The sequence below is a fragment of the Sceloporus occidentalis genome, unplaced genomic scaffold (assembly GCF_023333645.1).
Source record: "Sceloporus occidentalis isolate IW3139 unplaced genomic scaffold, rSceOcc1.0.p SCAF_44, whole genome shotgun sequence".
In the NCBI taxonomy this organism is placed as follows: Eukaryota; Metazoa; Chordata; class Lepidosauria; order Squamata; family Phrynosomatidae; genus Sceloporus; species Sceloporus occidentalis.
Window position 1 is genome coordinate 965,899 of NW_028317024.1, and position 22,139 is coordinate 988,037.

Genomic DNA, 22,139 nt, shown 5'->3' on the forward strand with positions numbered 1-22,139 from the left:
CCTACCCTGAGATTGAAAATGCAAGGGAAGGATAACACACAAAGCCAAAGCTAGACAGCAGATTCTAGGAAGGCTACTAACAGCTGTACCAAGAGACAGCCTAAAGGACACAGGTTAATATACACTGGCAGAGCGCCAAAACGGGAAGCCACGCCCCCGGAAGTGACATCAGACGCCACAAAAGAAATCAGGAATCCAAGTAAGAACATAATCTCTAATGGATACTACTGCTGCTGAGGGAAAGAAATGGATTCCTCCCCCTCAGCAGCTAAAACGAGTACAGCAGACATGAAGATGAGCAGCTGGGAGGAGACATCCAAACCAGTCAGGTATAGATCCAAACAGGAGAACACCTGAAAGAAAATAAATAAAATAAAGGTTAGCAAGCTAACACAAGGTCTCAAACAGAGACTACCACCTGTCCCAATATGTCCAAAGGACAGAAAAAAGCACACTGTGGTTAGGGGTGGAGTTCCCTTTATAGGGGGGGGGGTAAGGGGGTTAATTGTTTATTTAATTGTGTAAATCATTAATTTTCCACCTGTCCTAATTGTTCACAGGGGCAGTAATACCCCTCTTGTGCTGCCAGTTAGGACGTAAGGGAACTCTTTGTTGACTAACATCTACATAATTCCCCTATTCTGTGAAAGAGAAATATGTTTTTTCTACTGTTGAACTGAGATAGAATTCCTTTTTTTGGTAAAAGCATTGGTACCTACCTGTTGTGCTTTAACATAGAATATCATAGTATCTAAGGGAAATATTTCTCCATAATAAGAACTCCATAATCTGTTACATGGATAACCAAGTCTACATTTCAGTATTGTTAATGTACTTATCAAACAGTAACTTAGTTATTAATATTATTTTTAACCCCTTCGTGACAAAGGCTGATTTTACTTTTTGTACCCTTCGTGACAATGGCTGTTTTATCGTTTCTGCGGTGTTTGTGTTTAGCTGTAATTTTCTCTTAACCCATTTACTAAACCCACACAAGTTATATATTGTTTTTTTCAGGACAAGAAGGGCTTTCTTCAGACACCAATTTTTTTTTCATATGATGTAATTTCCTATAATAAAAATAATAAAATATGACGAAAAATTGAAAAAAAAACACATTTTCTCACTTTTATTTGAAAAATCTTTTATTCATCATAAAAAACTACTGAAAAAACCTGCTAAATAGATTCTACTATTTGTCCCGAGTTTAGAAATACCCAATGTTTTTATGGTTTTTTGCTTTCTTCTACACGTTATGGGGCAATAAGTACAAGTAGCGTTTTGCTAATTCAAAACCATTTTTCTCTGAATCTGGTAATTCTGTCTCTATGTGGTATTTGGGGCATCTTTGAAGCCAGCAAATTAAATTTACCCCACCAAACCATATATTTTTGAAAACTAGACACCCCAGGGTATTTTAGATGCTGATAGTTTAACCCTTTCCATGCACTAATCCTACCACCAACCCTTGTCAAAGTTTGGGATAGTAATTGTTTTTGATGTTTTTTTCACATACTTTGTACTTCAGGTGTGAAATTACAGCTCCTGGTATATGTTGCTGTCACACAACACCCAGATATGTGTCCAGCAACATCTCCTGAGTACATTGATACCCCACATGCATGGGTTTGTCAGATTGTTTGGGGGCAAAAGGGCCACATTTGGAACATGAGCAATTCAAATTCAGTAGGAATTTTACATCTGGGTAAAGAAAAATGCTTGTACCCAACTATCAGTAGGGACAGGTTACAAGAAAGCCTGGCCTATCTCCAAGAAGGGATTTGATCTAGCACCTTAAGTGGTCCCTCATGCCACGGAATGGACACAGGGGTCACTTGACAGTGCAAATAAAAACGCTTAAAAATGGTGGAGCAAATAAAAGCTAAAAAACAGTAAATGTAACAAAAAATTAAAAAAAAATACAAAAATGGAGCAGGAACAAAAAAAAAATTAAAAATGGGAAACTGTGTGATACAGCTTGAAGCAGTCACCGACACAGAGTGCAGGTTTTCCAGGGCAATCTGGACAGTAAAATGTGGTGTCCTTTCTTTGCCCCCTGCTGTAGCATACCCTGCATCTCTTTTGGGGATTCTGCTTCTTTGCTGTAGGGGGGGATTTTAAAAATAAAATGGGTAGCCCCAATTCTGTTGGTTCCCATCACTACTTGGGGACCAGGTGCATCACGGTACAAGATACCTGAAATTACTTCGAGCTGAAACTGCAAAAAAGACAGCTTCAGCCCAGTGTCTGCTTTTTTGTGCAGCAAAAAAGCGTTATAGGTTGCAATTTGCATTAGATAAATTGCAACCTTCTTGTACCAGGCCTTTGTCTTCCTCATAATGAGGTAGGGCTGTAGGAGTTGATCTGACAGATCAACTCCACCCATGTGCTTGTTATAGGCCCTGATGCACACTGGCTTTGTAGTGACCCCAGCTCTGCCACGGACAGAAACCTCCACGGTTCTCTCATCGTGGATGGTGCTCAGCATGCACACCTCTTTTCTGTCCCTGAACTTCAATGCCAAAAGCTCCTCTTGGCGTAGAGCTGAGGTCTCCCCCTTTCCTAGCCGGGTTCGTACCAGGCGTTGTGGGAAACCCAAGCGGTTCTTTTTTATAGAACCGCAAGCTACCGTATCGAAACAATACAGCAGCTTGAACAAAGGGACGCTTGTATAGAAGTTATCTACATACAAGTGGTAGCCTTTGTTCATAAGGGGGAATATTAGGTCCCAAACAATCTTGGCACTGGTGCCCAGATGATCTGGGCAACCTGGAGGGTCAAGGTAGCTATCCTTACCCTCGTATACCCGGAAGGCATGAGTATATCCTGTGTCGCTCTCACAGAGCTTATACACCTTCACTCCATACCTGGAGCGCTTGGAAGGAATATACTGCTTGAATCCCAACCTTCCTTTATATTTCATTAGGGATTCATCCACGCAGATATTCTTTCCAGGTGTATAAACCTCTGGAAACCTGGCAGCGAGATGGGTAATCAGGGGGCGGATTTTGTACAGCCTATCAAACTGGGGGTCCTCCTTAGGGGGGCACAGGCTGTTGTCGCTAAAATGCATGAAACGAAGAATCATTTCATACCTTTGCCTAGTTATAGTTTGGGCAAAAATGGGGGTACTAAAGATGGGGCTGGTGCTCCAGTAGGAGCGGATGGAGGGCTTTTTTATAATGCCCATTAACATTGTGAGTGCCCAGAATTTAAGAAATTCTGGCACGTCAATGGGAGTCCATGGCTGTTTTGCCCAAAAAGAATTAGGGCTAGCAGCACGGTGCTGCTGGGCATAAATGTTTGTTTGTGTGACAATGTCTCCCAAGACATCGTCTCCCAAAAAAACCTGCACAAATTGCAGTGGAGTGAATCCTGTAACATCAATATTGATGCCAGGAATTCCAGAAAAAGGAGGGATAGCTGGCTTGTACCTATTAGGCGCTACCCATGCCTCTGGTGCACTGCCACGACTACGTGTGGTAGGCGTCCTAACAGCCACAGATACATCACTAGATGTATCTGTGAACTGACCAACGTCAAAATCTGACGCTGTATCAGTGGCCTCAGAATCTGTGGCCAAAAAGGCATACGCCTCCTCAGCCGTATACCGCTGCATGGTAAGAATTGCAGCAAAAATAGTGGGGAAGGAAAGGGTTAATGGCTATAATAAAAAAAAAAAAAAAAAAAACCTAAAAAAACATGTAAAAAAAAAAACCCCAAAAAACAATTGCCACTATGCAAGATCACTGTTTATGCAGTGATCAATGGCAATGAAGGGGTTAATATTATATGGGTGGCTCTTATAAGAGCCTTTGGATCAATATATATATATTTTTATTAGGGAATACCTGAAATACCAGAACACACCGATCTGTCTCTTTCCCTCACTAGAAGCAAGTGAAGGAGGGGGGCAGATCCAATACTGATCAAAGGCAATGTTTAGAAAACATTGCCTTTGATTTATCAAATCATGATCACTCTTATGAGTGATCTGACCACTAGGGGTGTTATTCACTGGATGTCCATGACATCCAGCAACACCCCCCCGATGATGTCAGCAGGCTCCGCCCCCCGGCTTGATGGGCGCCGCCATCTTGAAACACCGCGTGTGTTTCGAAGACACCGGCACCGGGAAGGTAAGTTGAGCATTTAGGAAGCGATCGCGAGTCGCTTCCTTTGCTAAACAGGTGTTGCAAAGATGCCTCGATACTGAGGCATCTTAGCAACACCAGCTAAGCAAAGGAAGCGACTCGCGATCGCTTCCTAAACCCGTTTTTCGGCGGCGGGCGCCGCCATGTTTGAAAGACGTGCAGTCTTTCAAACATGTTTTTTTTTTGCTCCTAGGAGCGATCGGGGGGGGGGCGGGAATGTTTTTTTTGGTGTTGCTCAATGCCTCGATGTCGAGGCATTAGAGCAACACCGTTTGAGTGAAAAAATCGATCACGGATCGATTTTTTCACCCGTTTAAAGACGTGCCGGTCCTGGCACGTCAATTGTCATAATCGTCACGATTTTCAGTGACGTGCCCGGACCGGCAATTGTCACGAAGGGGTTAAAGAAGATGACAAGAATGCTTAACTAAGGTAAAAGACACTTTACATTATACATTAAAAACAAACCCAGGTTTTTCAGAATTAGATTTAATTTATAATTTAGCAACAAATGATATGGCTTTAAAAAGGTTTTCAGTAGATCAAAATATTGGCTTTTATAAAGAAATCATTTTTTCTTGAGTGGATTCGAGTTCCCTGGCCATGAGCCAGCAGAGGATATCACTGCCAATACGATGACAGCTACTCCTTATCTAGGAAGATGAAAGTGTTCTTCACATAATAGATTACAAATAACATTAAACAATCTCCATGGTGCCGTCTTAGCAAATTCTAGGATAAGTGTTCAATACCATGAGTGACATACAAAGCAGTAGTGACATTTATTGGGAATCATAGATTCTGCATACATTAATATCTCAAATATTGAGGGCTAAGGGAACTGGGGCCTCCAATGTTTTTATATAAGACCAGAAAGGAGACTCAAGGGCTGAAAAACTCTACTCCCAGTCTTTGAATAGGGAAAGAGGATTGCAGGGGTGTCCATCAATAGCTACATGTGCCTGTTATCAGTTAGAAATGAAGCATATTAGTGATGCATTAGCTGTCTGCTATGAGGACATCAGTGAATTATCAGGCTGGTTCACATGGGTAACATGGGTAACTAAATATATGCCTAGACAGTGATATAGCTTTGGCATACTGTTCCATTTTCTTTGCAAACTCATTTCCAATTATATATATAATAAAGAAATGTGGTAATTGGAAATGAGTAAATGTAAATACCGCACCTTGACTATATATATATATATATATATATATATATATATATATATATATATATATATATATATATATAGTCAAGGTGCGGTATTTACATAATAGTTGTTTTGCACTCTTCATCGCTCTCAAGTTCAATACATTCTTTTTTCTCTTTAATTACATTATGTTAAAAGTGTATTCAGTTTCACTGAAGGAGCTGGCAGTACTGATCCACCTTGAAGAGAATTTACCTTATTATTATATTACAAATGGGATATTTTACTTTTTGACCTGGTTTTATGTTTATAAAGGCATATAGTTTTAAAGAACAAACATGTATAAATGAAGTATAGACACATGATGATGTTTATGAATCTACTACAAGCTTCTGGTATTACATCTCAATAAAGAAAAATAGTTCAGAAACTGCCTTTGAAATAAAATCATTTGTATTTATAAAGCCTTTGCAGGTTTTTTTAGTCAAAGGCAAGGTTTTAAAGATAAAATCAATTCACAACAAATTTAATTTACTCAAAAGCAAGATGTATTAAGCTACAACAGTTTTGCCAATATGGACCTTCTTTCAGGAGAAGCTTGCGGGCTGTCGCTTTTGCCCAGTGTCCCAGTTTATTCAGCTAGAGGTAGCTTGGATGTTAAAAGCAAGTGACAATGGTGCATTAACACTGTAACTCTCTTGTAAATTCATCTGCAGCTTCTTGCATTAGTATATAAGAACCTGTTTAATGAATAATAATTGTATGCTTACACAGAAAATGAATGGTCATATAGCATACAAAATGTATTACAGTAAATTTTCAATAATTGTTAAAATTGTTATAATTTGTTTAAGCACTGAAAGCACTATAAATGAATATTTGAATTTTAAAGGTACTAAAAACAAGTCTCATTTGTTTCTAAATTTCTAAAATGCAACCCCTGCTATGCTTTGTAATATTATCTCATACAGCACAATTTAGCAATGGCTCTCTTTATAGAAAGAGTGGATTTGATTAAAATTAAACAACAGTCACTGTTGTAAGTTAAACATAAGAAGTTGGAATTTCTAGTTGGCAAAATAACAGATAATAAGTTAATGAGTCACAAACTTTGTAAATATGTTATATGCCTTTATATGGTCGAGCTAGCAATACTTTAGCTGTACTGCAAAATACAGCAATTCTTTTTGGTGGGTAACATTGTTTCCCATGTGAATGTAATAATCTAAATCTAAATGTATTTTTGTAAAGTACGAGAAACATTTAACCCATTGAGTCATGAAAATCCAAAAATCAAGGTATTGTACATCCTACTCTAACTTGCCGTGTGTTTATGGATAGTTATTGGTTTAGAAAATGTATCCAATCAGATTGTAAATGTCTACAACAATTGTTACTATAGGCACCCTGGAGGCAATATATAGTGGTGCAGGAAAACCCCCAAAAATCTGTTTTGGGGAAGAATATGGCTTTAGTCTCACCATCCTTTCCCTGTCTTCCACTCAAGTCTGAATTTATGTCCTTTATTTGTGAATATATATATATATATATATAAAATCAGCAGGCTACTCCCTAAATGGACAGAAAGCACGGCCCTCTATGGATTATGTACAGGACAACAGTCTCTTATAAAAAGGTGCAGCTTTATTTGAATTGTGCACAAGTTTCAAACAACAATCAGTTCCTTCATGAACCAACAAACATCAAAAGAGCATCAAACAAAAACCTACCTCAAGTGGACTTACTTAACTAAACTTACTAAACCTGAATAATGTCCCTTTCTAATTCCAGCAAAATAAACATAATTTTCACCAACTTTTAGCACTCTCATTTAGCTGTGCTGCTCTGTACTGTGCTGCTCCCAGCAGTACAGATTTCATTCTGACCTACAATCCCTGGAGCCTGGGATTTTAACTGGGAGCAGGTGAGAAGGTATGAAGGATTCTGGGTCCTCAATACTTCCCCACCACAACTCTCCCATACACTTTGTCACACATGCACCCCCTCAGTCATAGCAACCATTCTCCATAAACAGTAAACTCTGGAGAGCCCATCAAGATTTCCCTGATCTTTTCCAGGTCTGTGCTCGATGGAAAGGTTAAAGGGCTGAAGGCTATGGAACCTGGTAACTCTTACATGTCTCTCTTTATTTTGCTTTATCCACGTTAAGTGTGGATGCTCAGTTATCAGTTTGAACTTTCTTCCCATCAAGCAATATTTTAGGGCTTCTAGTGCCCACTTACTGGCTAGGCATTCCTTCTCAACTACATTGTGACGCCGTTCATGGGGATTACTTTTTCTGCATGTAAAATGGACCCCTGATGCTGCACTGGGATTTAAGGCCCTAAAAGAGGCATTGTGTGCTGACCCAGTTTTGGTCACCTCATATTTCTCCAGGGAATTTGTTGTACAAACTGATGCATCTGATATAAGCCTGGGAGCAGCTCTCTCTAAAGAATTACAGAGGTGAAGAACTTACCGTTATGTTACGATCAGAGGATCTGCCCATCCAATGTGTTTCGCTAGACTGGCTTGCTCAGGACTGTCTTCTTTCATCAATGCCATTTTCAAGACCTATGGAATACTTGACAGGATTGGCAGTTAAACCTGCATTCCAGAAATAATCTACTACTCCCTGTACTCGGGACAGGTGTGTTTCTCAATCTGGACTGTATGGCTGCATATTCACTATGGGGTCTAAGAATTCTATCCATCGTACGTTTGAAGATAGCAGGAGCACCTTGCAACAAAAACGGTAATACCTTAAAGTGAAATAATTCTTCTGGTGTAGAAAAAGGGTTTTTTTCCTTTGGTCCTCTCTGTTAAGGGAATTTGCCAGTAACCTTAGCCAAATCTAACAGTCTGATATCTGGACTGGCCTAATCTCTCCATTAGGTCATCAACCCTGGTCGTGTGGTTAGCATCAAACTTCTCATTTAATTTTTGGAAATCATTACAGAATCTTTTTTTCTCCGGAGCCACGTCTATCGCAATTCTTTTAAAAGGGACTTCTATCATGGAAAGATGAATGAGGTGATTATGGAAGGCTTTAAAATGGTGCCTGCCTTTGCATGACTTGCAGAATCTCTCTATAGCAGAGTAGCCCTGGCCAGTAAAACCTTCTCAGTACTCCCTCCCTAGCTTTGTCAATTCCAAGGTGCCCCCTGAAACAAAGCTGATTTCAGGACTATGTTTCTGTGGGATTGAGGTACAAGTAATTATTCAACCTATCCAATCCCTTCTTCAATCTCCTGTCTACGAAGCAAATTATGTATTTATTTAGAATTAATAAAGGTGTGTCCAGGTCCATAGGAGTACCTTCCACTACTTGTACAATGTTATGGGAGCTACCAAGGTTTGATCACCATCATCGTGTTCCCTTCTATCACCCAAACATACTACTGCTGGTTCTTTCTCACCATACTGATCCAAAGCAAAAACAGAAAACATTCTCCATTCTCTAAGCTGTTGCCTCATCCTCTGTCTGGTAGTCCTGTTTAGATGCAGTAATTTCCTATTTAAAAAAAAAAAAACAAATTGTGAAAATCTCTACCAATGCAGCATCATAAGGCAATAAGGGTTCTGCCCCAACTTGATATTTCACCAACCCAAGGCTGGTTGCAAGTTCCACCTCCGTTCTGGCAAAAGCCTGGCTGTTACCATATATGCACACTATATCCATCATGCAATGTCTATCTGAATTAAAGAGCTTTTTACCAATGTAACCTTACTCCTAGAAGCCAAGCATGCTTGCACATTCTTTCCCTTCATGATCTGTGCCTGGAACAGTATAAAGTAGATTTAAGGTGTACAACAATCAGTTCCTGGCTCAGTATATAGCAATGGGCGTTTTGATGGGAGTTATGATGTACGACCGTCAATGTCTGACTCTGTTTATAGTGATTATTATTATTGTTATTATTTATTGTTTTATATAGCGCTATCAAATTCCGTAGTGCTGTACAATGGGTAGACAGGACATAACAAGTAGTATATAACATAACAATTTGACTTACAGAAATAACAGGTGAGGAGGGCCCTGCTCAAATGAGCTTACAATCTAGATAGAGGTATACTGTATCACCATCAGTCCCTAGCTCAGTATAAAGTGATGGGAGTTATGGTTTACCACCATCAGTGCCTGGCTCAGTATATAGTGATGGAAGTTTGTTGTACCACTGCCAATGCCTGGTTCTATATATATACTGATTGGAGTTATGGTGTAACACCAGCAGTGCTGGGCTCATTATATAGTGATGGGAGTTATGCAGTACCACTATCAATGTCTGGCTCACTAAATAGTCAACATGAATAGCTTTTTTAAGGTCATTGATCAATTTGCAGTGAATGGAAGCTACAAGGCAGGGGGGGTTAAATCCATTCACCTTTGAGAATAGAATGAGTGGTCACTTTGGACCTGTGTTTTGGGGTATTTAGTTATTATAGAAAGCAGTTATCTGTAAACGTTATTTATTCAAACATATTTAATTTATTAGTGGAGGGGGCACCACATATAGTATTTGCCCTGGGTGGCAAATTATCTAGATACTCCCCTGCACTGTCCATCCTTCTGCTGAGTTGATTATTTTTCTTTAAATGACGTTCCCCCCGAGTCGGGGAGCTGTCTGAACACTTTTTTACCTCTCCTGGGGCTTGCTTTTATTAAATGGTCCCGTCGCGCCCAATTAAACTGGCTTCTCAGAGTCTCCAGGGAAGCTGAAACGCCAATGGTCATGTGTGTTTACTCTTATGCAGCAGGCGCAAGTAGCAAACGTTGCGCAACTTAGCTCAGGATAAGCACAGCGGCTGTACTTTTACTGCGCATGCGTGCGCATGCTTGCGCATGCGTGCGCAAGCTACGCGGGCTCCATAAGTACGCTCAGTCAGTGTAGTAATATTACTGACTAAGCATGAAAAGTGTTAAATGCAGAGGTGGGCACCAGTCACATGGGCTTCTGGACACTAGAAATCCCCCCCACAGTCTGCTCATGATGACGCAGTGAAACACTGCTAAGCCAGATTCATCTGGGTGAAGGCCCTGCAGGAAATTTGCAGCTGAGACAATTTATTAAGCATTCAAGCATTCAGACTTTTCTCCAAGGTAATTACTTATGATGTTGCTAGTTTTTAAATCCAGACACCCCCTTGAGGGCCCATCACTCACCTTAACTGTCATCGCCCCCTTTGGGACCAGACTCAAGGAGGGTTGCCGGAAGCTCGGGGGGGGGGCATAATTCCCCTGCCATCATGCCTTTGAGGACCCATCCCTTTACTCCAGGTATTAGACTTGTGCATTTGGATTCATACTTTTTGGTAAATTTGGCAATTTCATACAAAGCCAGGAAAACAAGGCACCCACGATTCGAAGGAAGATTAAGGAAAAAACACATTTACTCAAGCTTTCACACTCTCATTCACTTTCTCAAACTGTTGTTCATTCTCACGCTCTCTATATGTTTCCCTACCGTCTCTGTTAAAGCACTTCCGGACCTTCTTCATCTTCTATCTTTTATCTTCTCCTTTCTCTCTCTTTTATCTTCAATCTTCTATCATTGTCCTCATCTCCGCAAATATAGCCCAGCGGGAACTTACGCCAAAATGGCAGCACTTCTGGTGACATCGTTCAAAATTCCTCTGTTACTTATTCCTCCCCTGATGGAGGTGGATAAAAGTGTTCTCCAGCCTAAAAGTCACACAGATGTTACTAAAATCCACACATAGAATAAATCTAGCTTTTTGGGGACACTCACAAAAATATGTAAATAAATAATAGAGTAATCTCTCTCTGCTCTTTATACTTCCACCACTAAACCTATACCCTCTGTTTTCCATTTGCTTCATTTATTTTATATATGTCCTTATTAGCTTAAGTGTTTAATTAAAAGATGCTGAGCAGTTTGAAGCAATATTCTATTTTTAAATTTACTTTTATGGCTGTTGTAGTTATTACAGATGTAATGGTTTGTGAAATGCTCAAGAAGGAAATGTGTTTAACGTGGATTGTTACATAAAATAAGGAAAAATTAAAGAATTTTATTTTTTCTTGCCATTCCTCAATTTGGACAGTAGTTCTTATTTCTGGGCAGTTAAAATCTTCCATGTCTCTCCACCACTGCATAACCTGCGATAGCAACTTCTTTCCATGGAAGTCCATTAAGCTTGAATGGTTTGTGGAATTTATTACTGGTAGCGCTGGATAGCTAGAGGCTGTTTCCAAAAACCAATGGCTGACAGAGAATTATGGACGAAGAAACTGAAGATTGTTGGCCCCGTCTGTCCTATGAAACCACAAATTGTCTGCCACTTTGTGAACATGGGAAGAATTCTGCCAACATGAAAAAATAATATATGAAGGAGAGAGCTGGTGATATTAAGTATGTGGCAAGGAACGGGCCGCTTAATTAACAATTACATCCCTAACAAACTTTGGGCACTGTTCCACGTAGCTGCTCCATTGTTCTGCTTTTGAAGACAGTAGGGGATCATAGATCTGATCTTCTTTGGTCTCCAACCTCCTCAAACCACCCACACCTTTAACAAAAGGTTTCTTATTTTGGACAACTGAAATGTTGTTGGGGGATGTAAAAGTTAAAAATACAGATCTAACATACTAAACTTTTGTTTTCCATGTATATCTGAAACTCGGCGACAACGTTTTCAATGTTGTTAATGGTTAATTCTGGTTATTCTACAAAAAGATCTATTGTACATTGTGTTCAAAATCTCACATTTTTCGTTATAAAATCAGAAATAATGTTGATTGGAGGTTGTCACATTATAGCATAACAGTTTTATAAAGTATACAGTTCTTATTTAAAGTATACAGTTTTATTTCCTGCAGAGGAGCACTTTAGAAATACATTTCCTAAAAAGTACTTTGTGATGAAGACAATTAAATGAATTGGCATGGGGCAACAGTATTTGGACCTTAATGCTTGCCAAATATTTCAAGATTTAACTACATATGATCTTCTTGTTGTACAATAATATTCCATGTTTCAATCTCTTAATCAATATATTAATTACTGACCAACTATTGGCTGGATAAACCTTATCAAAAGCAATCTATACACAGTTTAAAAAAAAATCTATTTCACTACACAAAACAAGCGTATGTAATGGTGTTTACAGATTAAAATAATATGCTTGGAATATACAAGAAACTTCAAGTTAAAGGAAATGTGCTAACATGATTGCAGTAAAGTTTTCTAATGATCAATTAGCCTTTTAGACTAAAACTTGGATTAACTAACATAATATGATATTGGGACACAGTATAAATAGTTACTGATACAGGGCCTCTGTACCCTATGGTGATATTCCATCAGTTGCTTCCTGCTACAATAGTCATTTACCACATAAAGAATGGTTACATTTTATTTCTGATCCATTTGATCAATAATCATCAAGCCAGGCATGTCATGGAAAAATATATGGACCAATGACATGCCTGGCATGTTATAGGGTTTGACATCTGGTCAACTTGTGCCCATGTCCCAAACTTTTGAACAGTAGTGTAAGTATTAGAAAGTTATCTTATTTGTATGCCGTGGGAGGAGTCATACTATCGCCCTGCACCTATGATACAATCTGCAAGATTAGCCCCTTATCTTTAAACCAGTTATATCTGAACCACGTATACTAATTTGAAAACAAAAAGGGACAAAGAGTAGGTATAATTAATAATTTCATAATTATGATAAAAAACAACTTAAACATTGGTTGTTTCATTTTAATTTCATTTACAATTCATCTATCTGGTTTCCTATTTCTAGTGCAACAAGCACATTTAAAATGTGTATGGAAAGCACCCTACCTATAAGAGCCCATAATAGCAGTTATGTAAACTGTTCAATAATAATTATAGATTATTACAACACAAGGTAACAGATTAAGAGCACATATTGCCTGAAAAGCGTTTCCAGATACATTTTGTTTAAAAGCATTTTGAAACCAGCAACACTGGCATTGGTCCTTAGCACCATCCACAAGGGGATTCTAGTGTTCCTGGCTTCCCAACCACCTTCTGGCTAAAACTGGCTGGCAACTTCCCAGCTGGAACAAGTACTCAACCAGCTGGAAAAGCATTATACTCATGGCCTTGCCATTTACAGAAAAAGACAAGAACAAGTCAAAATGACCAAGAAATATATAAAGAACTTCAAGTATTATATTTACTCTGGTACTAGTAAAGGTGGTATATTACCACTAAAAACTTTCTTCATTTAGCAAAAATGTTATTGAGATTTTGGTCACACAGCACAACCTTATTTTAAATGAACACATTTTAAAAACAAGATGTGTACATTATAAATGGAAAACTGACAGATTGAAAAAAAAAATGTAATAGTGTTTTATAATCTTTTAGCAAAAGGCATATGATGAAATGTATAATTATTATACTGAAAAGCAATATATAGATATATACACAGGATACACAATGCCTTATGTCCTTTTGTATAAAATAAATTACAATATATATATATATATATATATATATATATATATATATATATATATATATATATTTAGTAGATATACCCAGAGATTTCAATATGCTAAATGTATTTAGCAATATTTAAGTATTATAATGAGGACCTTTAAATGATTTAGGAAAATCAAGGAATTAATAAATTCAGGTCTTAAATTAATCTAAAAATTGCTGACGTGAAGCTTGCTTTGCAAAATTTAATGAAAGGCCTCTGGCATTTTATTTCGAGCAAAAATAATTATATAAAATGATTTTCCTGTAAATTTAGAAACATGAGTTCTTCAGATGAATCTATTAATGCAGAGCTGGTTTTATTTAAATTGAGAAATCCTAACACTACCATGAATTGGCAGACAGGAAATGATCTGAGGACTACTTATGGGGCCAGTTTTGTGATCTGTGGCATTTTATTTCAGTAAAAATTACAAGAGTGAAGAAAAAGAGCACAGTTTTGTCTCTAAAATCAACTTCTGCTCCAAAAATATTTTTTGTCTATTTTTTGTTGTATTATAGCTGATAGTCTTCATCTTCTGTTCCCATACCTTCCTAGTGCATTTTTGAATAGTGGGGATTCTCTGCCAGCTGGGGAGATCATAGGATCTCCTTTGACTGGACTACTAAACTGTAAAATTGACCTGAATTGCTGCTCCCACAATGCCAGTTCACTACATATCGAAGCAGAGCGCTGCATATTCCAGCTTTCTGCTTAAATACAATGCCAAGTGGTTTTATAGGCGAATAGTCGTATCACTGGCTCTGCCTCTAACCACATCCTATCTCTAGCTCCACTCTCGTTCCACCTAATGATATTCACCAACAAAGGTTTCATCTTTTGGGGACCTTAAGTGTTGTGCAGTTACTGTTACGGTTACTGTCTATGCCTGACTCAAGCGGAATAACATACAATTATATTTCCAAAGAGTAAGCTTTCACATAAGCTTTGAATAACTTAGATGTAAAGGACCTGGGAGGCCTTGCACACTTGCCTGACTCTTCCAGTTTCTGTATAAAAGTTCATATGGTATGGTAATATGGATTTTTGAGTTATATTTCCACAAAGTTCCAAAGATGCATCATTCATATAGTCCTTTTTTATCCTGACATATAACTACTTGTTCTTTTTCTGGTTTGCAACTTTTATCTTCATCTTTTTTCTTAACTATTGACCAATGTCTTGACTATGTAGTTCCACCTTCACTGAATATCTGCTAGAACTTCTTTTAGTTTTCTCACTGCTGGCCTTGACCTTGTAACAGCCTGGCCATCTCCTTATAAATGTGTTTATCCTGTTTGCATTGATTAGGCAGTGGGAACAGACAAATCTTTAAACTCTGGAATTTTTATTTTACTGATGGTAAAATAATTGTGTTTGGTTACAGCATTAACAAGAAAACATAATAAAACACAAAGTATGGTGTAGGTCTTGATTATCTGGACTGGGTTTGGTCTGGGCACCTGAGTACTTAGTACATGGGATTGAACCAAAGATGACAAAGATTTTCTTATATGCTGTTTTGCCCAGGGTTCTCTTAAAGATGAACAATAGGAAATATAGGAGAACTTGCCAATGCTGGGATTTAAGGTACTGATATTGATGCCAAAATCTTAGGTTGTTACTCGAGGAGAAGCTTGACCTCTTGTTTTGTCTGTATACAAAAAAAATCTTCATCCAATTCTCCAATTCCAATCTTTCATCCAATTTTCTGTATGTTTTAAGTGGACCTGTTTTTACAAGGTTTTTAAAATCACTATGGTTTATGCGAGTTGATCGCAAGACCCTTATCATGTTGGGCTTTCAGAGTAATGATGCGACAACCCATCATCAACTGCTCGATCTATCGAAATATCTCTAGTGACTTTTACGTCTAGTGAATCTTCTATTAGTATGTACGGATACCAGGCTCGGGCTGCACCTCATCTCCAAACAGAGCAAACATCTCCAGTGGCAGTGGTTTAAATCATATGAAAGTACAGTAAGGTCATACAGGGACAATCTAAAATGAACTCCTCCTTGACAATAGAGATCAATGATAATGCAATCATTGCCATAATAGTTTACATGTTTCCTGTGTAAGGACTCAAAATACATAATGTATGCTTACCTTTCACCCTGATTGAGATAGCCTGACTGTGTTTTCAACAATGATAGCAAATATTAAGTTAATGTTTTTGCTAGGGGTTCCATGGAGGGCTTAAACCATGATGCTGTTTGCACCAAATAGAAGGAAGCTGGATTTCGATAAAATTAAGAGTAGTCACCAAAGCATAACTGGAGAAAGGGACAGGAAACATACGTTAACCCACTCATTTACGAGGGAATCAGAATGGAGCCCAGCTGAAACCCAATGTCTGTGTATATGTGAAAAATGAGCAACAACCTGTACTGCTGGTGAACAAAAAGGTTGAAGTATTGGCGCTATAGTGACATTTCAGTAATTAAATCAGATGTGGAGAGTCACCCAGTTTAATCACATTTTTACCTGACATCTTCACACAAAATTCGAGGGTGCACAGGCTGTCTCAGATGTTATTATTAATCCATATTTAGCTACTAATGATGTCATATTATGTTAAACTACAGTAAGACCACAATCTTTCCACTCCATTCTCTATATAAGACAAGTCCCCCATGAATCATGAAACAAGTGGAACAATTTGCTCATCTCTCCTTTTGATAAATGGCTGCATGAATGTATTGCAGCCTTATGACTCAGTGGGAGATTGAAGAACCTCTGCATGCTAACAAAAGCATCTCTCATTCTTTTTCATCATATGCCAGTAGGGCACCCGTATGCTTCACGCAACATCAACCTGTGTCAGGGAAATACTGCTTTATTTTAAAATGCCAGCTGCAGGAGGCAGTTTTGGTTCAATGCTCTGAAAAGTAATGATTTGCTGTTGAGAAGGAAATCCTCCACATCAACTCACATCATGTCTTAAATGAAATAAAAAGGAAAAAAACAACAAGAAAACAACCTGCCTTTCAAACTGCGGTTGCTACAAAACACTCTTTAAAAAGACAGAATATGTACGTAATCAATGTCTAGTAAATACCAGTTAAAGGGAAAAAAAGCAAACGCGCAATGCATAGCAATCAAAGACTAATGAAGATCCAGGTATTAAATCAATTTAAAAGTATCAAAAGCTACCTAATCATCAAGGAACAGAATTGGCACCACAATATGTAGTAAGTATGGGAAAGCCTAATTTACTAAACATACCCTGCAGTCACATAATTGCATGTAATTTTACCAGCATAATTAACTAATTTAATTACCACTTCTCAAGTGCATCAATTATTGACGTTACAGAGTTTTCAGACAGCAGAATTACTGCATGGTACATTCAGAGAATGCAAAACACAGTCTTATCTTCTGTAAAAGCCAACATCACAACAAGACAGAAGGCGCTGAAAGGGTACATCAAGGTACAGTATGTTCCCCCAAGGGAAAGGGTGGTCGTAAAACTCCTTTATAAGTCAGAAAAGCAATATTCCCAATTCAGTAAAAATTGCTTTCAACTGTTCAAATTGGGAGTTTTTTCAGGAAAAGCCTGTTAACGGTACTGCCAAAGTGTCCCTTGTAGGTCTAATTGTCAGTTGAAAAATGAACGCTTGACACAGAAAACAAAACACTCCGAATCCTGGCAGAGAATTGTTTCTTTACCGAATTTTATTTTCCCCCGCAGGTTCCACTTTTTTCACTCTTCTGGGGGTGAGGTTAGAATTTAATTGATCTCAGTCACACAAAGGGTTAACGCTTTAAGGGCTGTTGGTGATGAAATATGTTAATGGTTATTTTTATTGACAATGAATATATTGATTGCTTTTTTAAGATTTCAAAAAGACTATTTAAGTGCAAGTACTAATATATAAAAATAGAACAAATAGAGAAATGATTGAGAATAAACAATAGAGAAAGAAAAGGGTTGAGATAATCTAATGTCACTGTATCAGCCATTTTTGTTCAAGCCGTATATACTGTACATTTTATATGTTTGCAGTCCAGAGCAGGTAAAACGCTATCTGGCAGTATGTGGAATGTATAACTGAGTAACTGATTCTCTTCTGTGAGTTTATTCATCCCACTATATCCCATAATATAGGGCAGCAATTTACATGTACTTGTCAGTAATATGTAATGTACAGTATATGTGCCCAGAAAAATATTGCTAATGAATAAACTATAACCACAACATGCAGAAAACAAGAAAGATTTCAATTACTAAAAAATTATCCTTTGTCTAGCTGACAAGTAATATCAACCAAAACTAGTTAATCGACGTAAAGGTCATGTATATTTAAAATGTTAACTATTTTTATTAGGTGATGGGTTGTTATAATGTCAGAATTGGTAAATGTTGCATTAGAAAGAATAGCAAATTCCTCTACTTTTTCAGTGATCTGCTCCTGTGTTACTATAGTGCTGTAATTTATCTACGTTGTTAATTGCCCCAGATAATTTATAACACTTGAAACCTGGCACATTAACAAACCAAAATAAAAGGCAGTTTTTCGCTAGCTAGGATCAACTTTATTTTACAACAGCCATTATGATGTCCTATATTTTACAGCCCCTATAATCCTGTTCAGTACATCAGGGTTCCTTGGTTCTCACAACTCTGGGCCCCCTGCTACTGCAATTAATGTACAGGTAGGTTTGCGAGAGTCCTTATGGGGTTGTCATTTACCATGGTCTGATGGGAGCCATCATTGCTTTCAAAGACCCTTTCTTATCTTGTTCCCAGATTTGCCAGATCCCCAAACATGTTTGACCTTGATGCAACTGCACCACCTAAAGCCTATGAAGTTTTAAGTCAGCAATGGTCTAACAGATCCCCACTTTCTCACACTATCTCCCCCCTCTCCCCCCTCTCACACTTTCTTACTATCTATCCCCCTCAATACCCCCCCTTCTCACTAGCTACCCTCTCCCTACCCCCCCCTTCTCAGTGTCTACCCCAGGGGTGTCCAAGTTTTTTCTGCAGTGGGCCACTTCATCAGAATTGTATACGTGCGCGGGCCGCACTCATTTTTCACTGTGAGAAAATATGGCCTTTAATAAAATATGCAGATTAAAATAAATTAAATGACACAAAACGTTTACTTTTCCTCTCACTGACTTCTGGGCCTAGATAGTTTTGTGACTACAAATTCAGGACTCAGGATAATTAAAAATGAAATAGTTCTATTTATTCTAGGGATGAACCAAAATGAAAATTCTGGACCAAAATATTCACGGTTCACTTAGCCAAAACCGAAAATGACCCCTCACCTTTAAAAATAATAATAAAAACTCAAAAAAAATTAGCAATATAACTTGGCATGATAGGAGTGTGATTGCTAACAGCAATCACACTTCTATCATACCCAGGCAGCCAGTACATGCTGGTATAGGGTGGCTGTAAGTGACGTGCAGACCCCATACTGCTGGCAGCATCAATACACAAGGTGGCAGCTAGCTATGTTTCAGCATGTACTGGCTGACTTGGCATGATAGGAGTGTGATTACTAACAGCAATCACAGTCCCATCATGCCTAGGTTCCAGCACTTACACATCCAACCAGTAAATGCTGTAACCTAGGCATGATAGGACTGTGATTGCTGTTAGCAATCACACTCCTATCATGCCAAGTCAGCCAGTACATGCTGGTACAGGGTGGCTGTAAGTGATGTGCAGACCCCATACTGCTGGCAGCATCAATACACAAGGGGGGCAGCTAGCTAGGTTTCAGCATGTACTGTCTGACTTGGCATGATAGGAGTGTGGTTGCTAACAGCAATCACAGTCCCATCATGCTTAGGTTCCAGCACTTACACATCCAACCAGTAAATGCTGTAACCTAGGCATGATGGGACTGTGATTGCTGTTAGCAATCACACTCCTATCATGCCAAGTCATGCTGGTACAGGGTGGCTGTAAGTGATGTGCAGACCCCATACTGCTGGCAGCATCAATACACAAGGGGGGCAGCTAGCTAGGTTTCAGCATGTACTTGCTGACTTGGCATGATAGGAGTGTGATTGCTAACAGCAATCACAGTCCCATCATGCCTAGGTTCAAGCACTTACACATCCAACCAGTAAATGCTGTAACCTAGACATGATGGGACTGTGATTGCTGTTAGGAATCACACTCCTATCATGCCAAGTCAGCCAGTACATACTGGTACAGGGTGGCTGTAAGTGTTGTGCAGACCCCATACTGCTGGCAGCATCAATACACAAGGGGGGCAGCTAGCTAGGTTTCAGCATGTACTGGCTGACTTGGCATGATAGGAGTGTGATTGCTAACAGCAATCACAGTCCCATCATGCCTAGGTTCCAGCACTTACACATCCAACCAGTAAATGCTGTAACCTAGGCATGATGGGACTGTGATTGCTGTTAGCAATCACACTCCTATCATGCCAAGTCAGCCAGTACATGCTGGTACACGGTGGCTGTAAGTGATGTGCAGACCCCATACTGCTGGCAGCATCAATACACAAGGGGGGCAGCTAGCTATGTTTCAGCATGTATGGGCTGACTTGGCATGATAGGAGTGTGATTGCTAACATCAATCACAGTCCCATCATGCCTAGGTTCCAGCACTTACACATCCATGCTATCACACACACACACTCATTCATTCATATACTCATTCATTCACAGATTCATTCCCTGAATCACGCATACTCATTCAAACACCCTCCCCACCCCCTTACCTGCACTACAGCTCCTCGATGCCGCTTACAGGCTTCAGCAGAGGGCGCGGCCTCCCTCTGCTTTCTCTGGTACTGCACAGAGGAAGCAGGATGTGATGTAATGTCACGTGAACTCTGCTGGGTTCCGGTTCCTCTGTGCAGTACAGAAGACCCTCCCACAGGTAAGTAGCAGGGCTCGAGGTGCGGACCGCGTAAGATCGGTTGCCCTGGCTGCCGATCTTACACGGGCCGCACCTCGAGGTCTCGCGGGCCGCATTTGCGGCGTTTCTATTGGGGGGGTTCCTACGGCCCTGGGGGGGATTTCTTAATTATCGGTCCCCCCGCATGAGTTACTGGGGGGGGATCTGTCCCCCCCGGTTCCTACGCCCATGCTATAGGGTTCTATGAGGTATTACTTACAAAAAAAAGAAATCATATCTAGCAGCCACAAATATTTCACTCCCTATCTCATTCCATTCTTGTATCATCATTAATTTAGTTAGCAATTACATTGATTATTGAGATAAAACATCAGTGTTATATGGAAATAATAATTAAAAATACATCATTCTTGGTGTTTACTAGAGAAGACCAAACTAAATCAACTAGATATTATATTATATTGGCACAGAAGAAAAAAGAGGCCCTGTTCTTGCAAGCTTACAATGTTTTAGGTGGTTGAGAGGGAATTACACGGAAGGAAAGGAGTGCTTAGGAGAACATTATTTGATTGCAGAGAAGGTGATGTGGAAAAGTCAATAGCATGAAGATCTTGAAGGTGGGGTATGATCATATGAATAGGTTGGTTTTTGAGGACTGTTTAGAATAAGTTGGGGAGAGTCTGAAACTATGGGATAGATAATTCCAGAGAACATCCTGGATACATGAATGGGAAGAATGAAAAAAGATAAACAAGCCGTGGCAATGGCGAAGAGGATAGTTAACTTTAAATTTTAACAACTTGCATTGGAATCATTATAGATTGCATGGTACATAACAAATCAAGTTGTAAGCAAGAACAAGACCAGAGCTGAATTCCAGCTTTTAACCCCTTTGTGACAAGGTGATTTTAACAACTCCCTCAGTGACCAGAGATTTTTGCCATTTTACCATATCTGTTCAGTTGTGATTCCCCTGAGAGCTGTTAAACTTTGTATTTGTCTGACATTGACACTGTCGGCAGGGACTAATGGTAAAGAATATGTATATAATATATATTATGTTCATATTATGTTTTCTAGAAAGATGTGTTATATCATATTTAGTAATGGGCAGGAGATAGGTAGGAAATGCCAAACACATGGATTTATTTTAATATATGTCTAAAAGTATTTAGAATTCTGAGTGTGATTTTTCTAGTACATTTTGTGGTTTGGGAAAGGTTGTAGATGACTAAAAAAATAAAACTCAAGCTTTGTCAAATGTATCCAGATGTTGCCAATTACCACCCATTGGGTATTTGATGTACACTACAGAATTCAATATACATCAGATTATATGCAAAGAATTTGAGTTTGGCTTAAAAAAAAATGAGTATAATGAATTAGAAAAATAGACATGCACTAAAACTACTCTAAACGTATATTGGATAAGAATTAATCACAGATATAAGTGTGTTAGTCGATCTAGTAAGAGATTTGGTAGATATGTTG

General features: G+C 38.8%; 1 non-coding gene across 1 annotated transcript; it reads right to left on the reverse strand.

The window, feature by feature from the left end:
- Window positions 1–1,717: 1,717 nt before the first annotated feature.
- On the reverse strand, window positions 1,718–1,847 carry LOC149289566 (small nucleolar RNA SNORA35). Its single transcript, XR_016277331.1, has one exon. It is a non-coding gene; the product is annotated as a small nucleolar RNA SNORA35 (small nucleolar RNA).
- Between the last annotated feature and the right edge of the window lie 20,292 nt (window positions 1,848–22,139).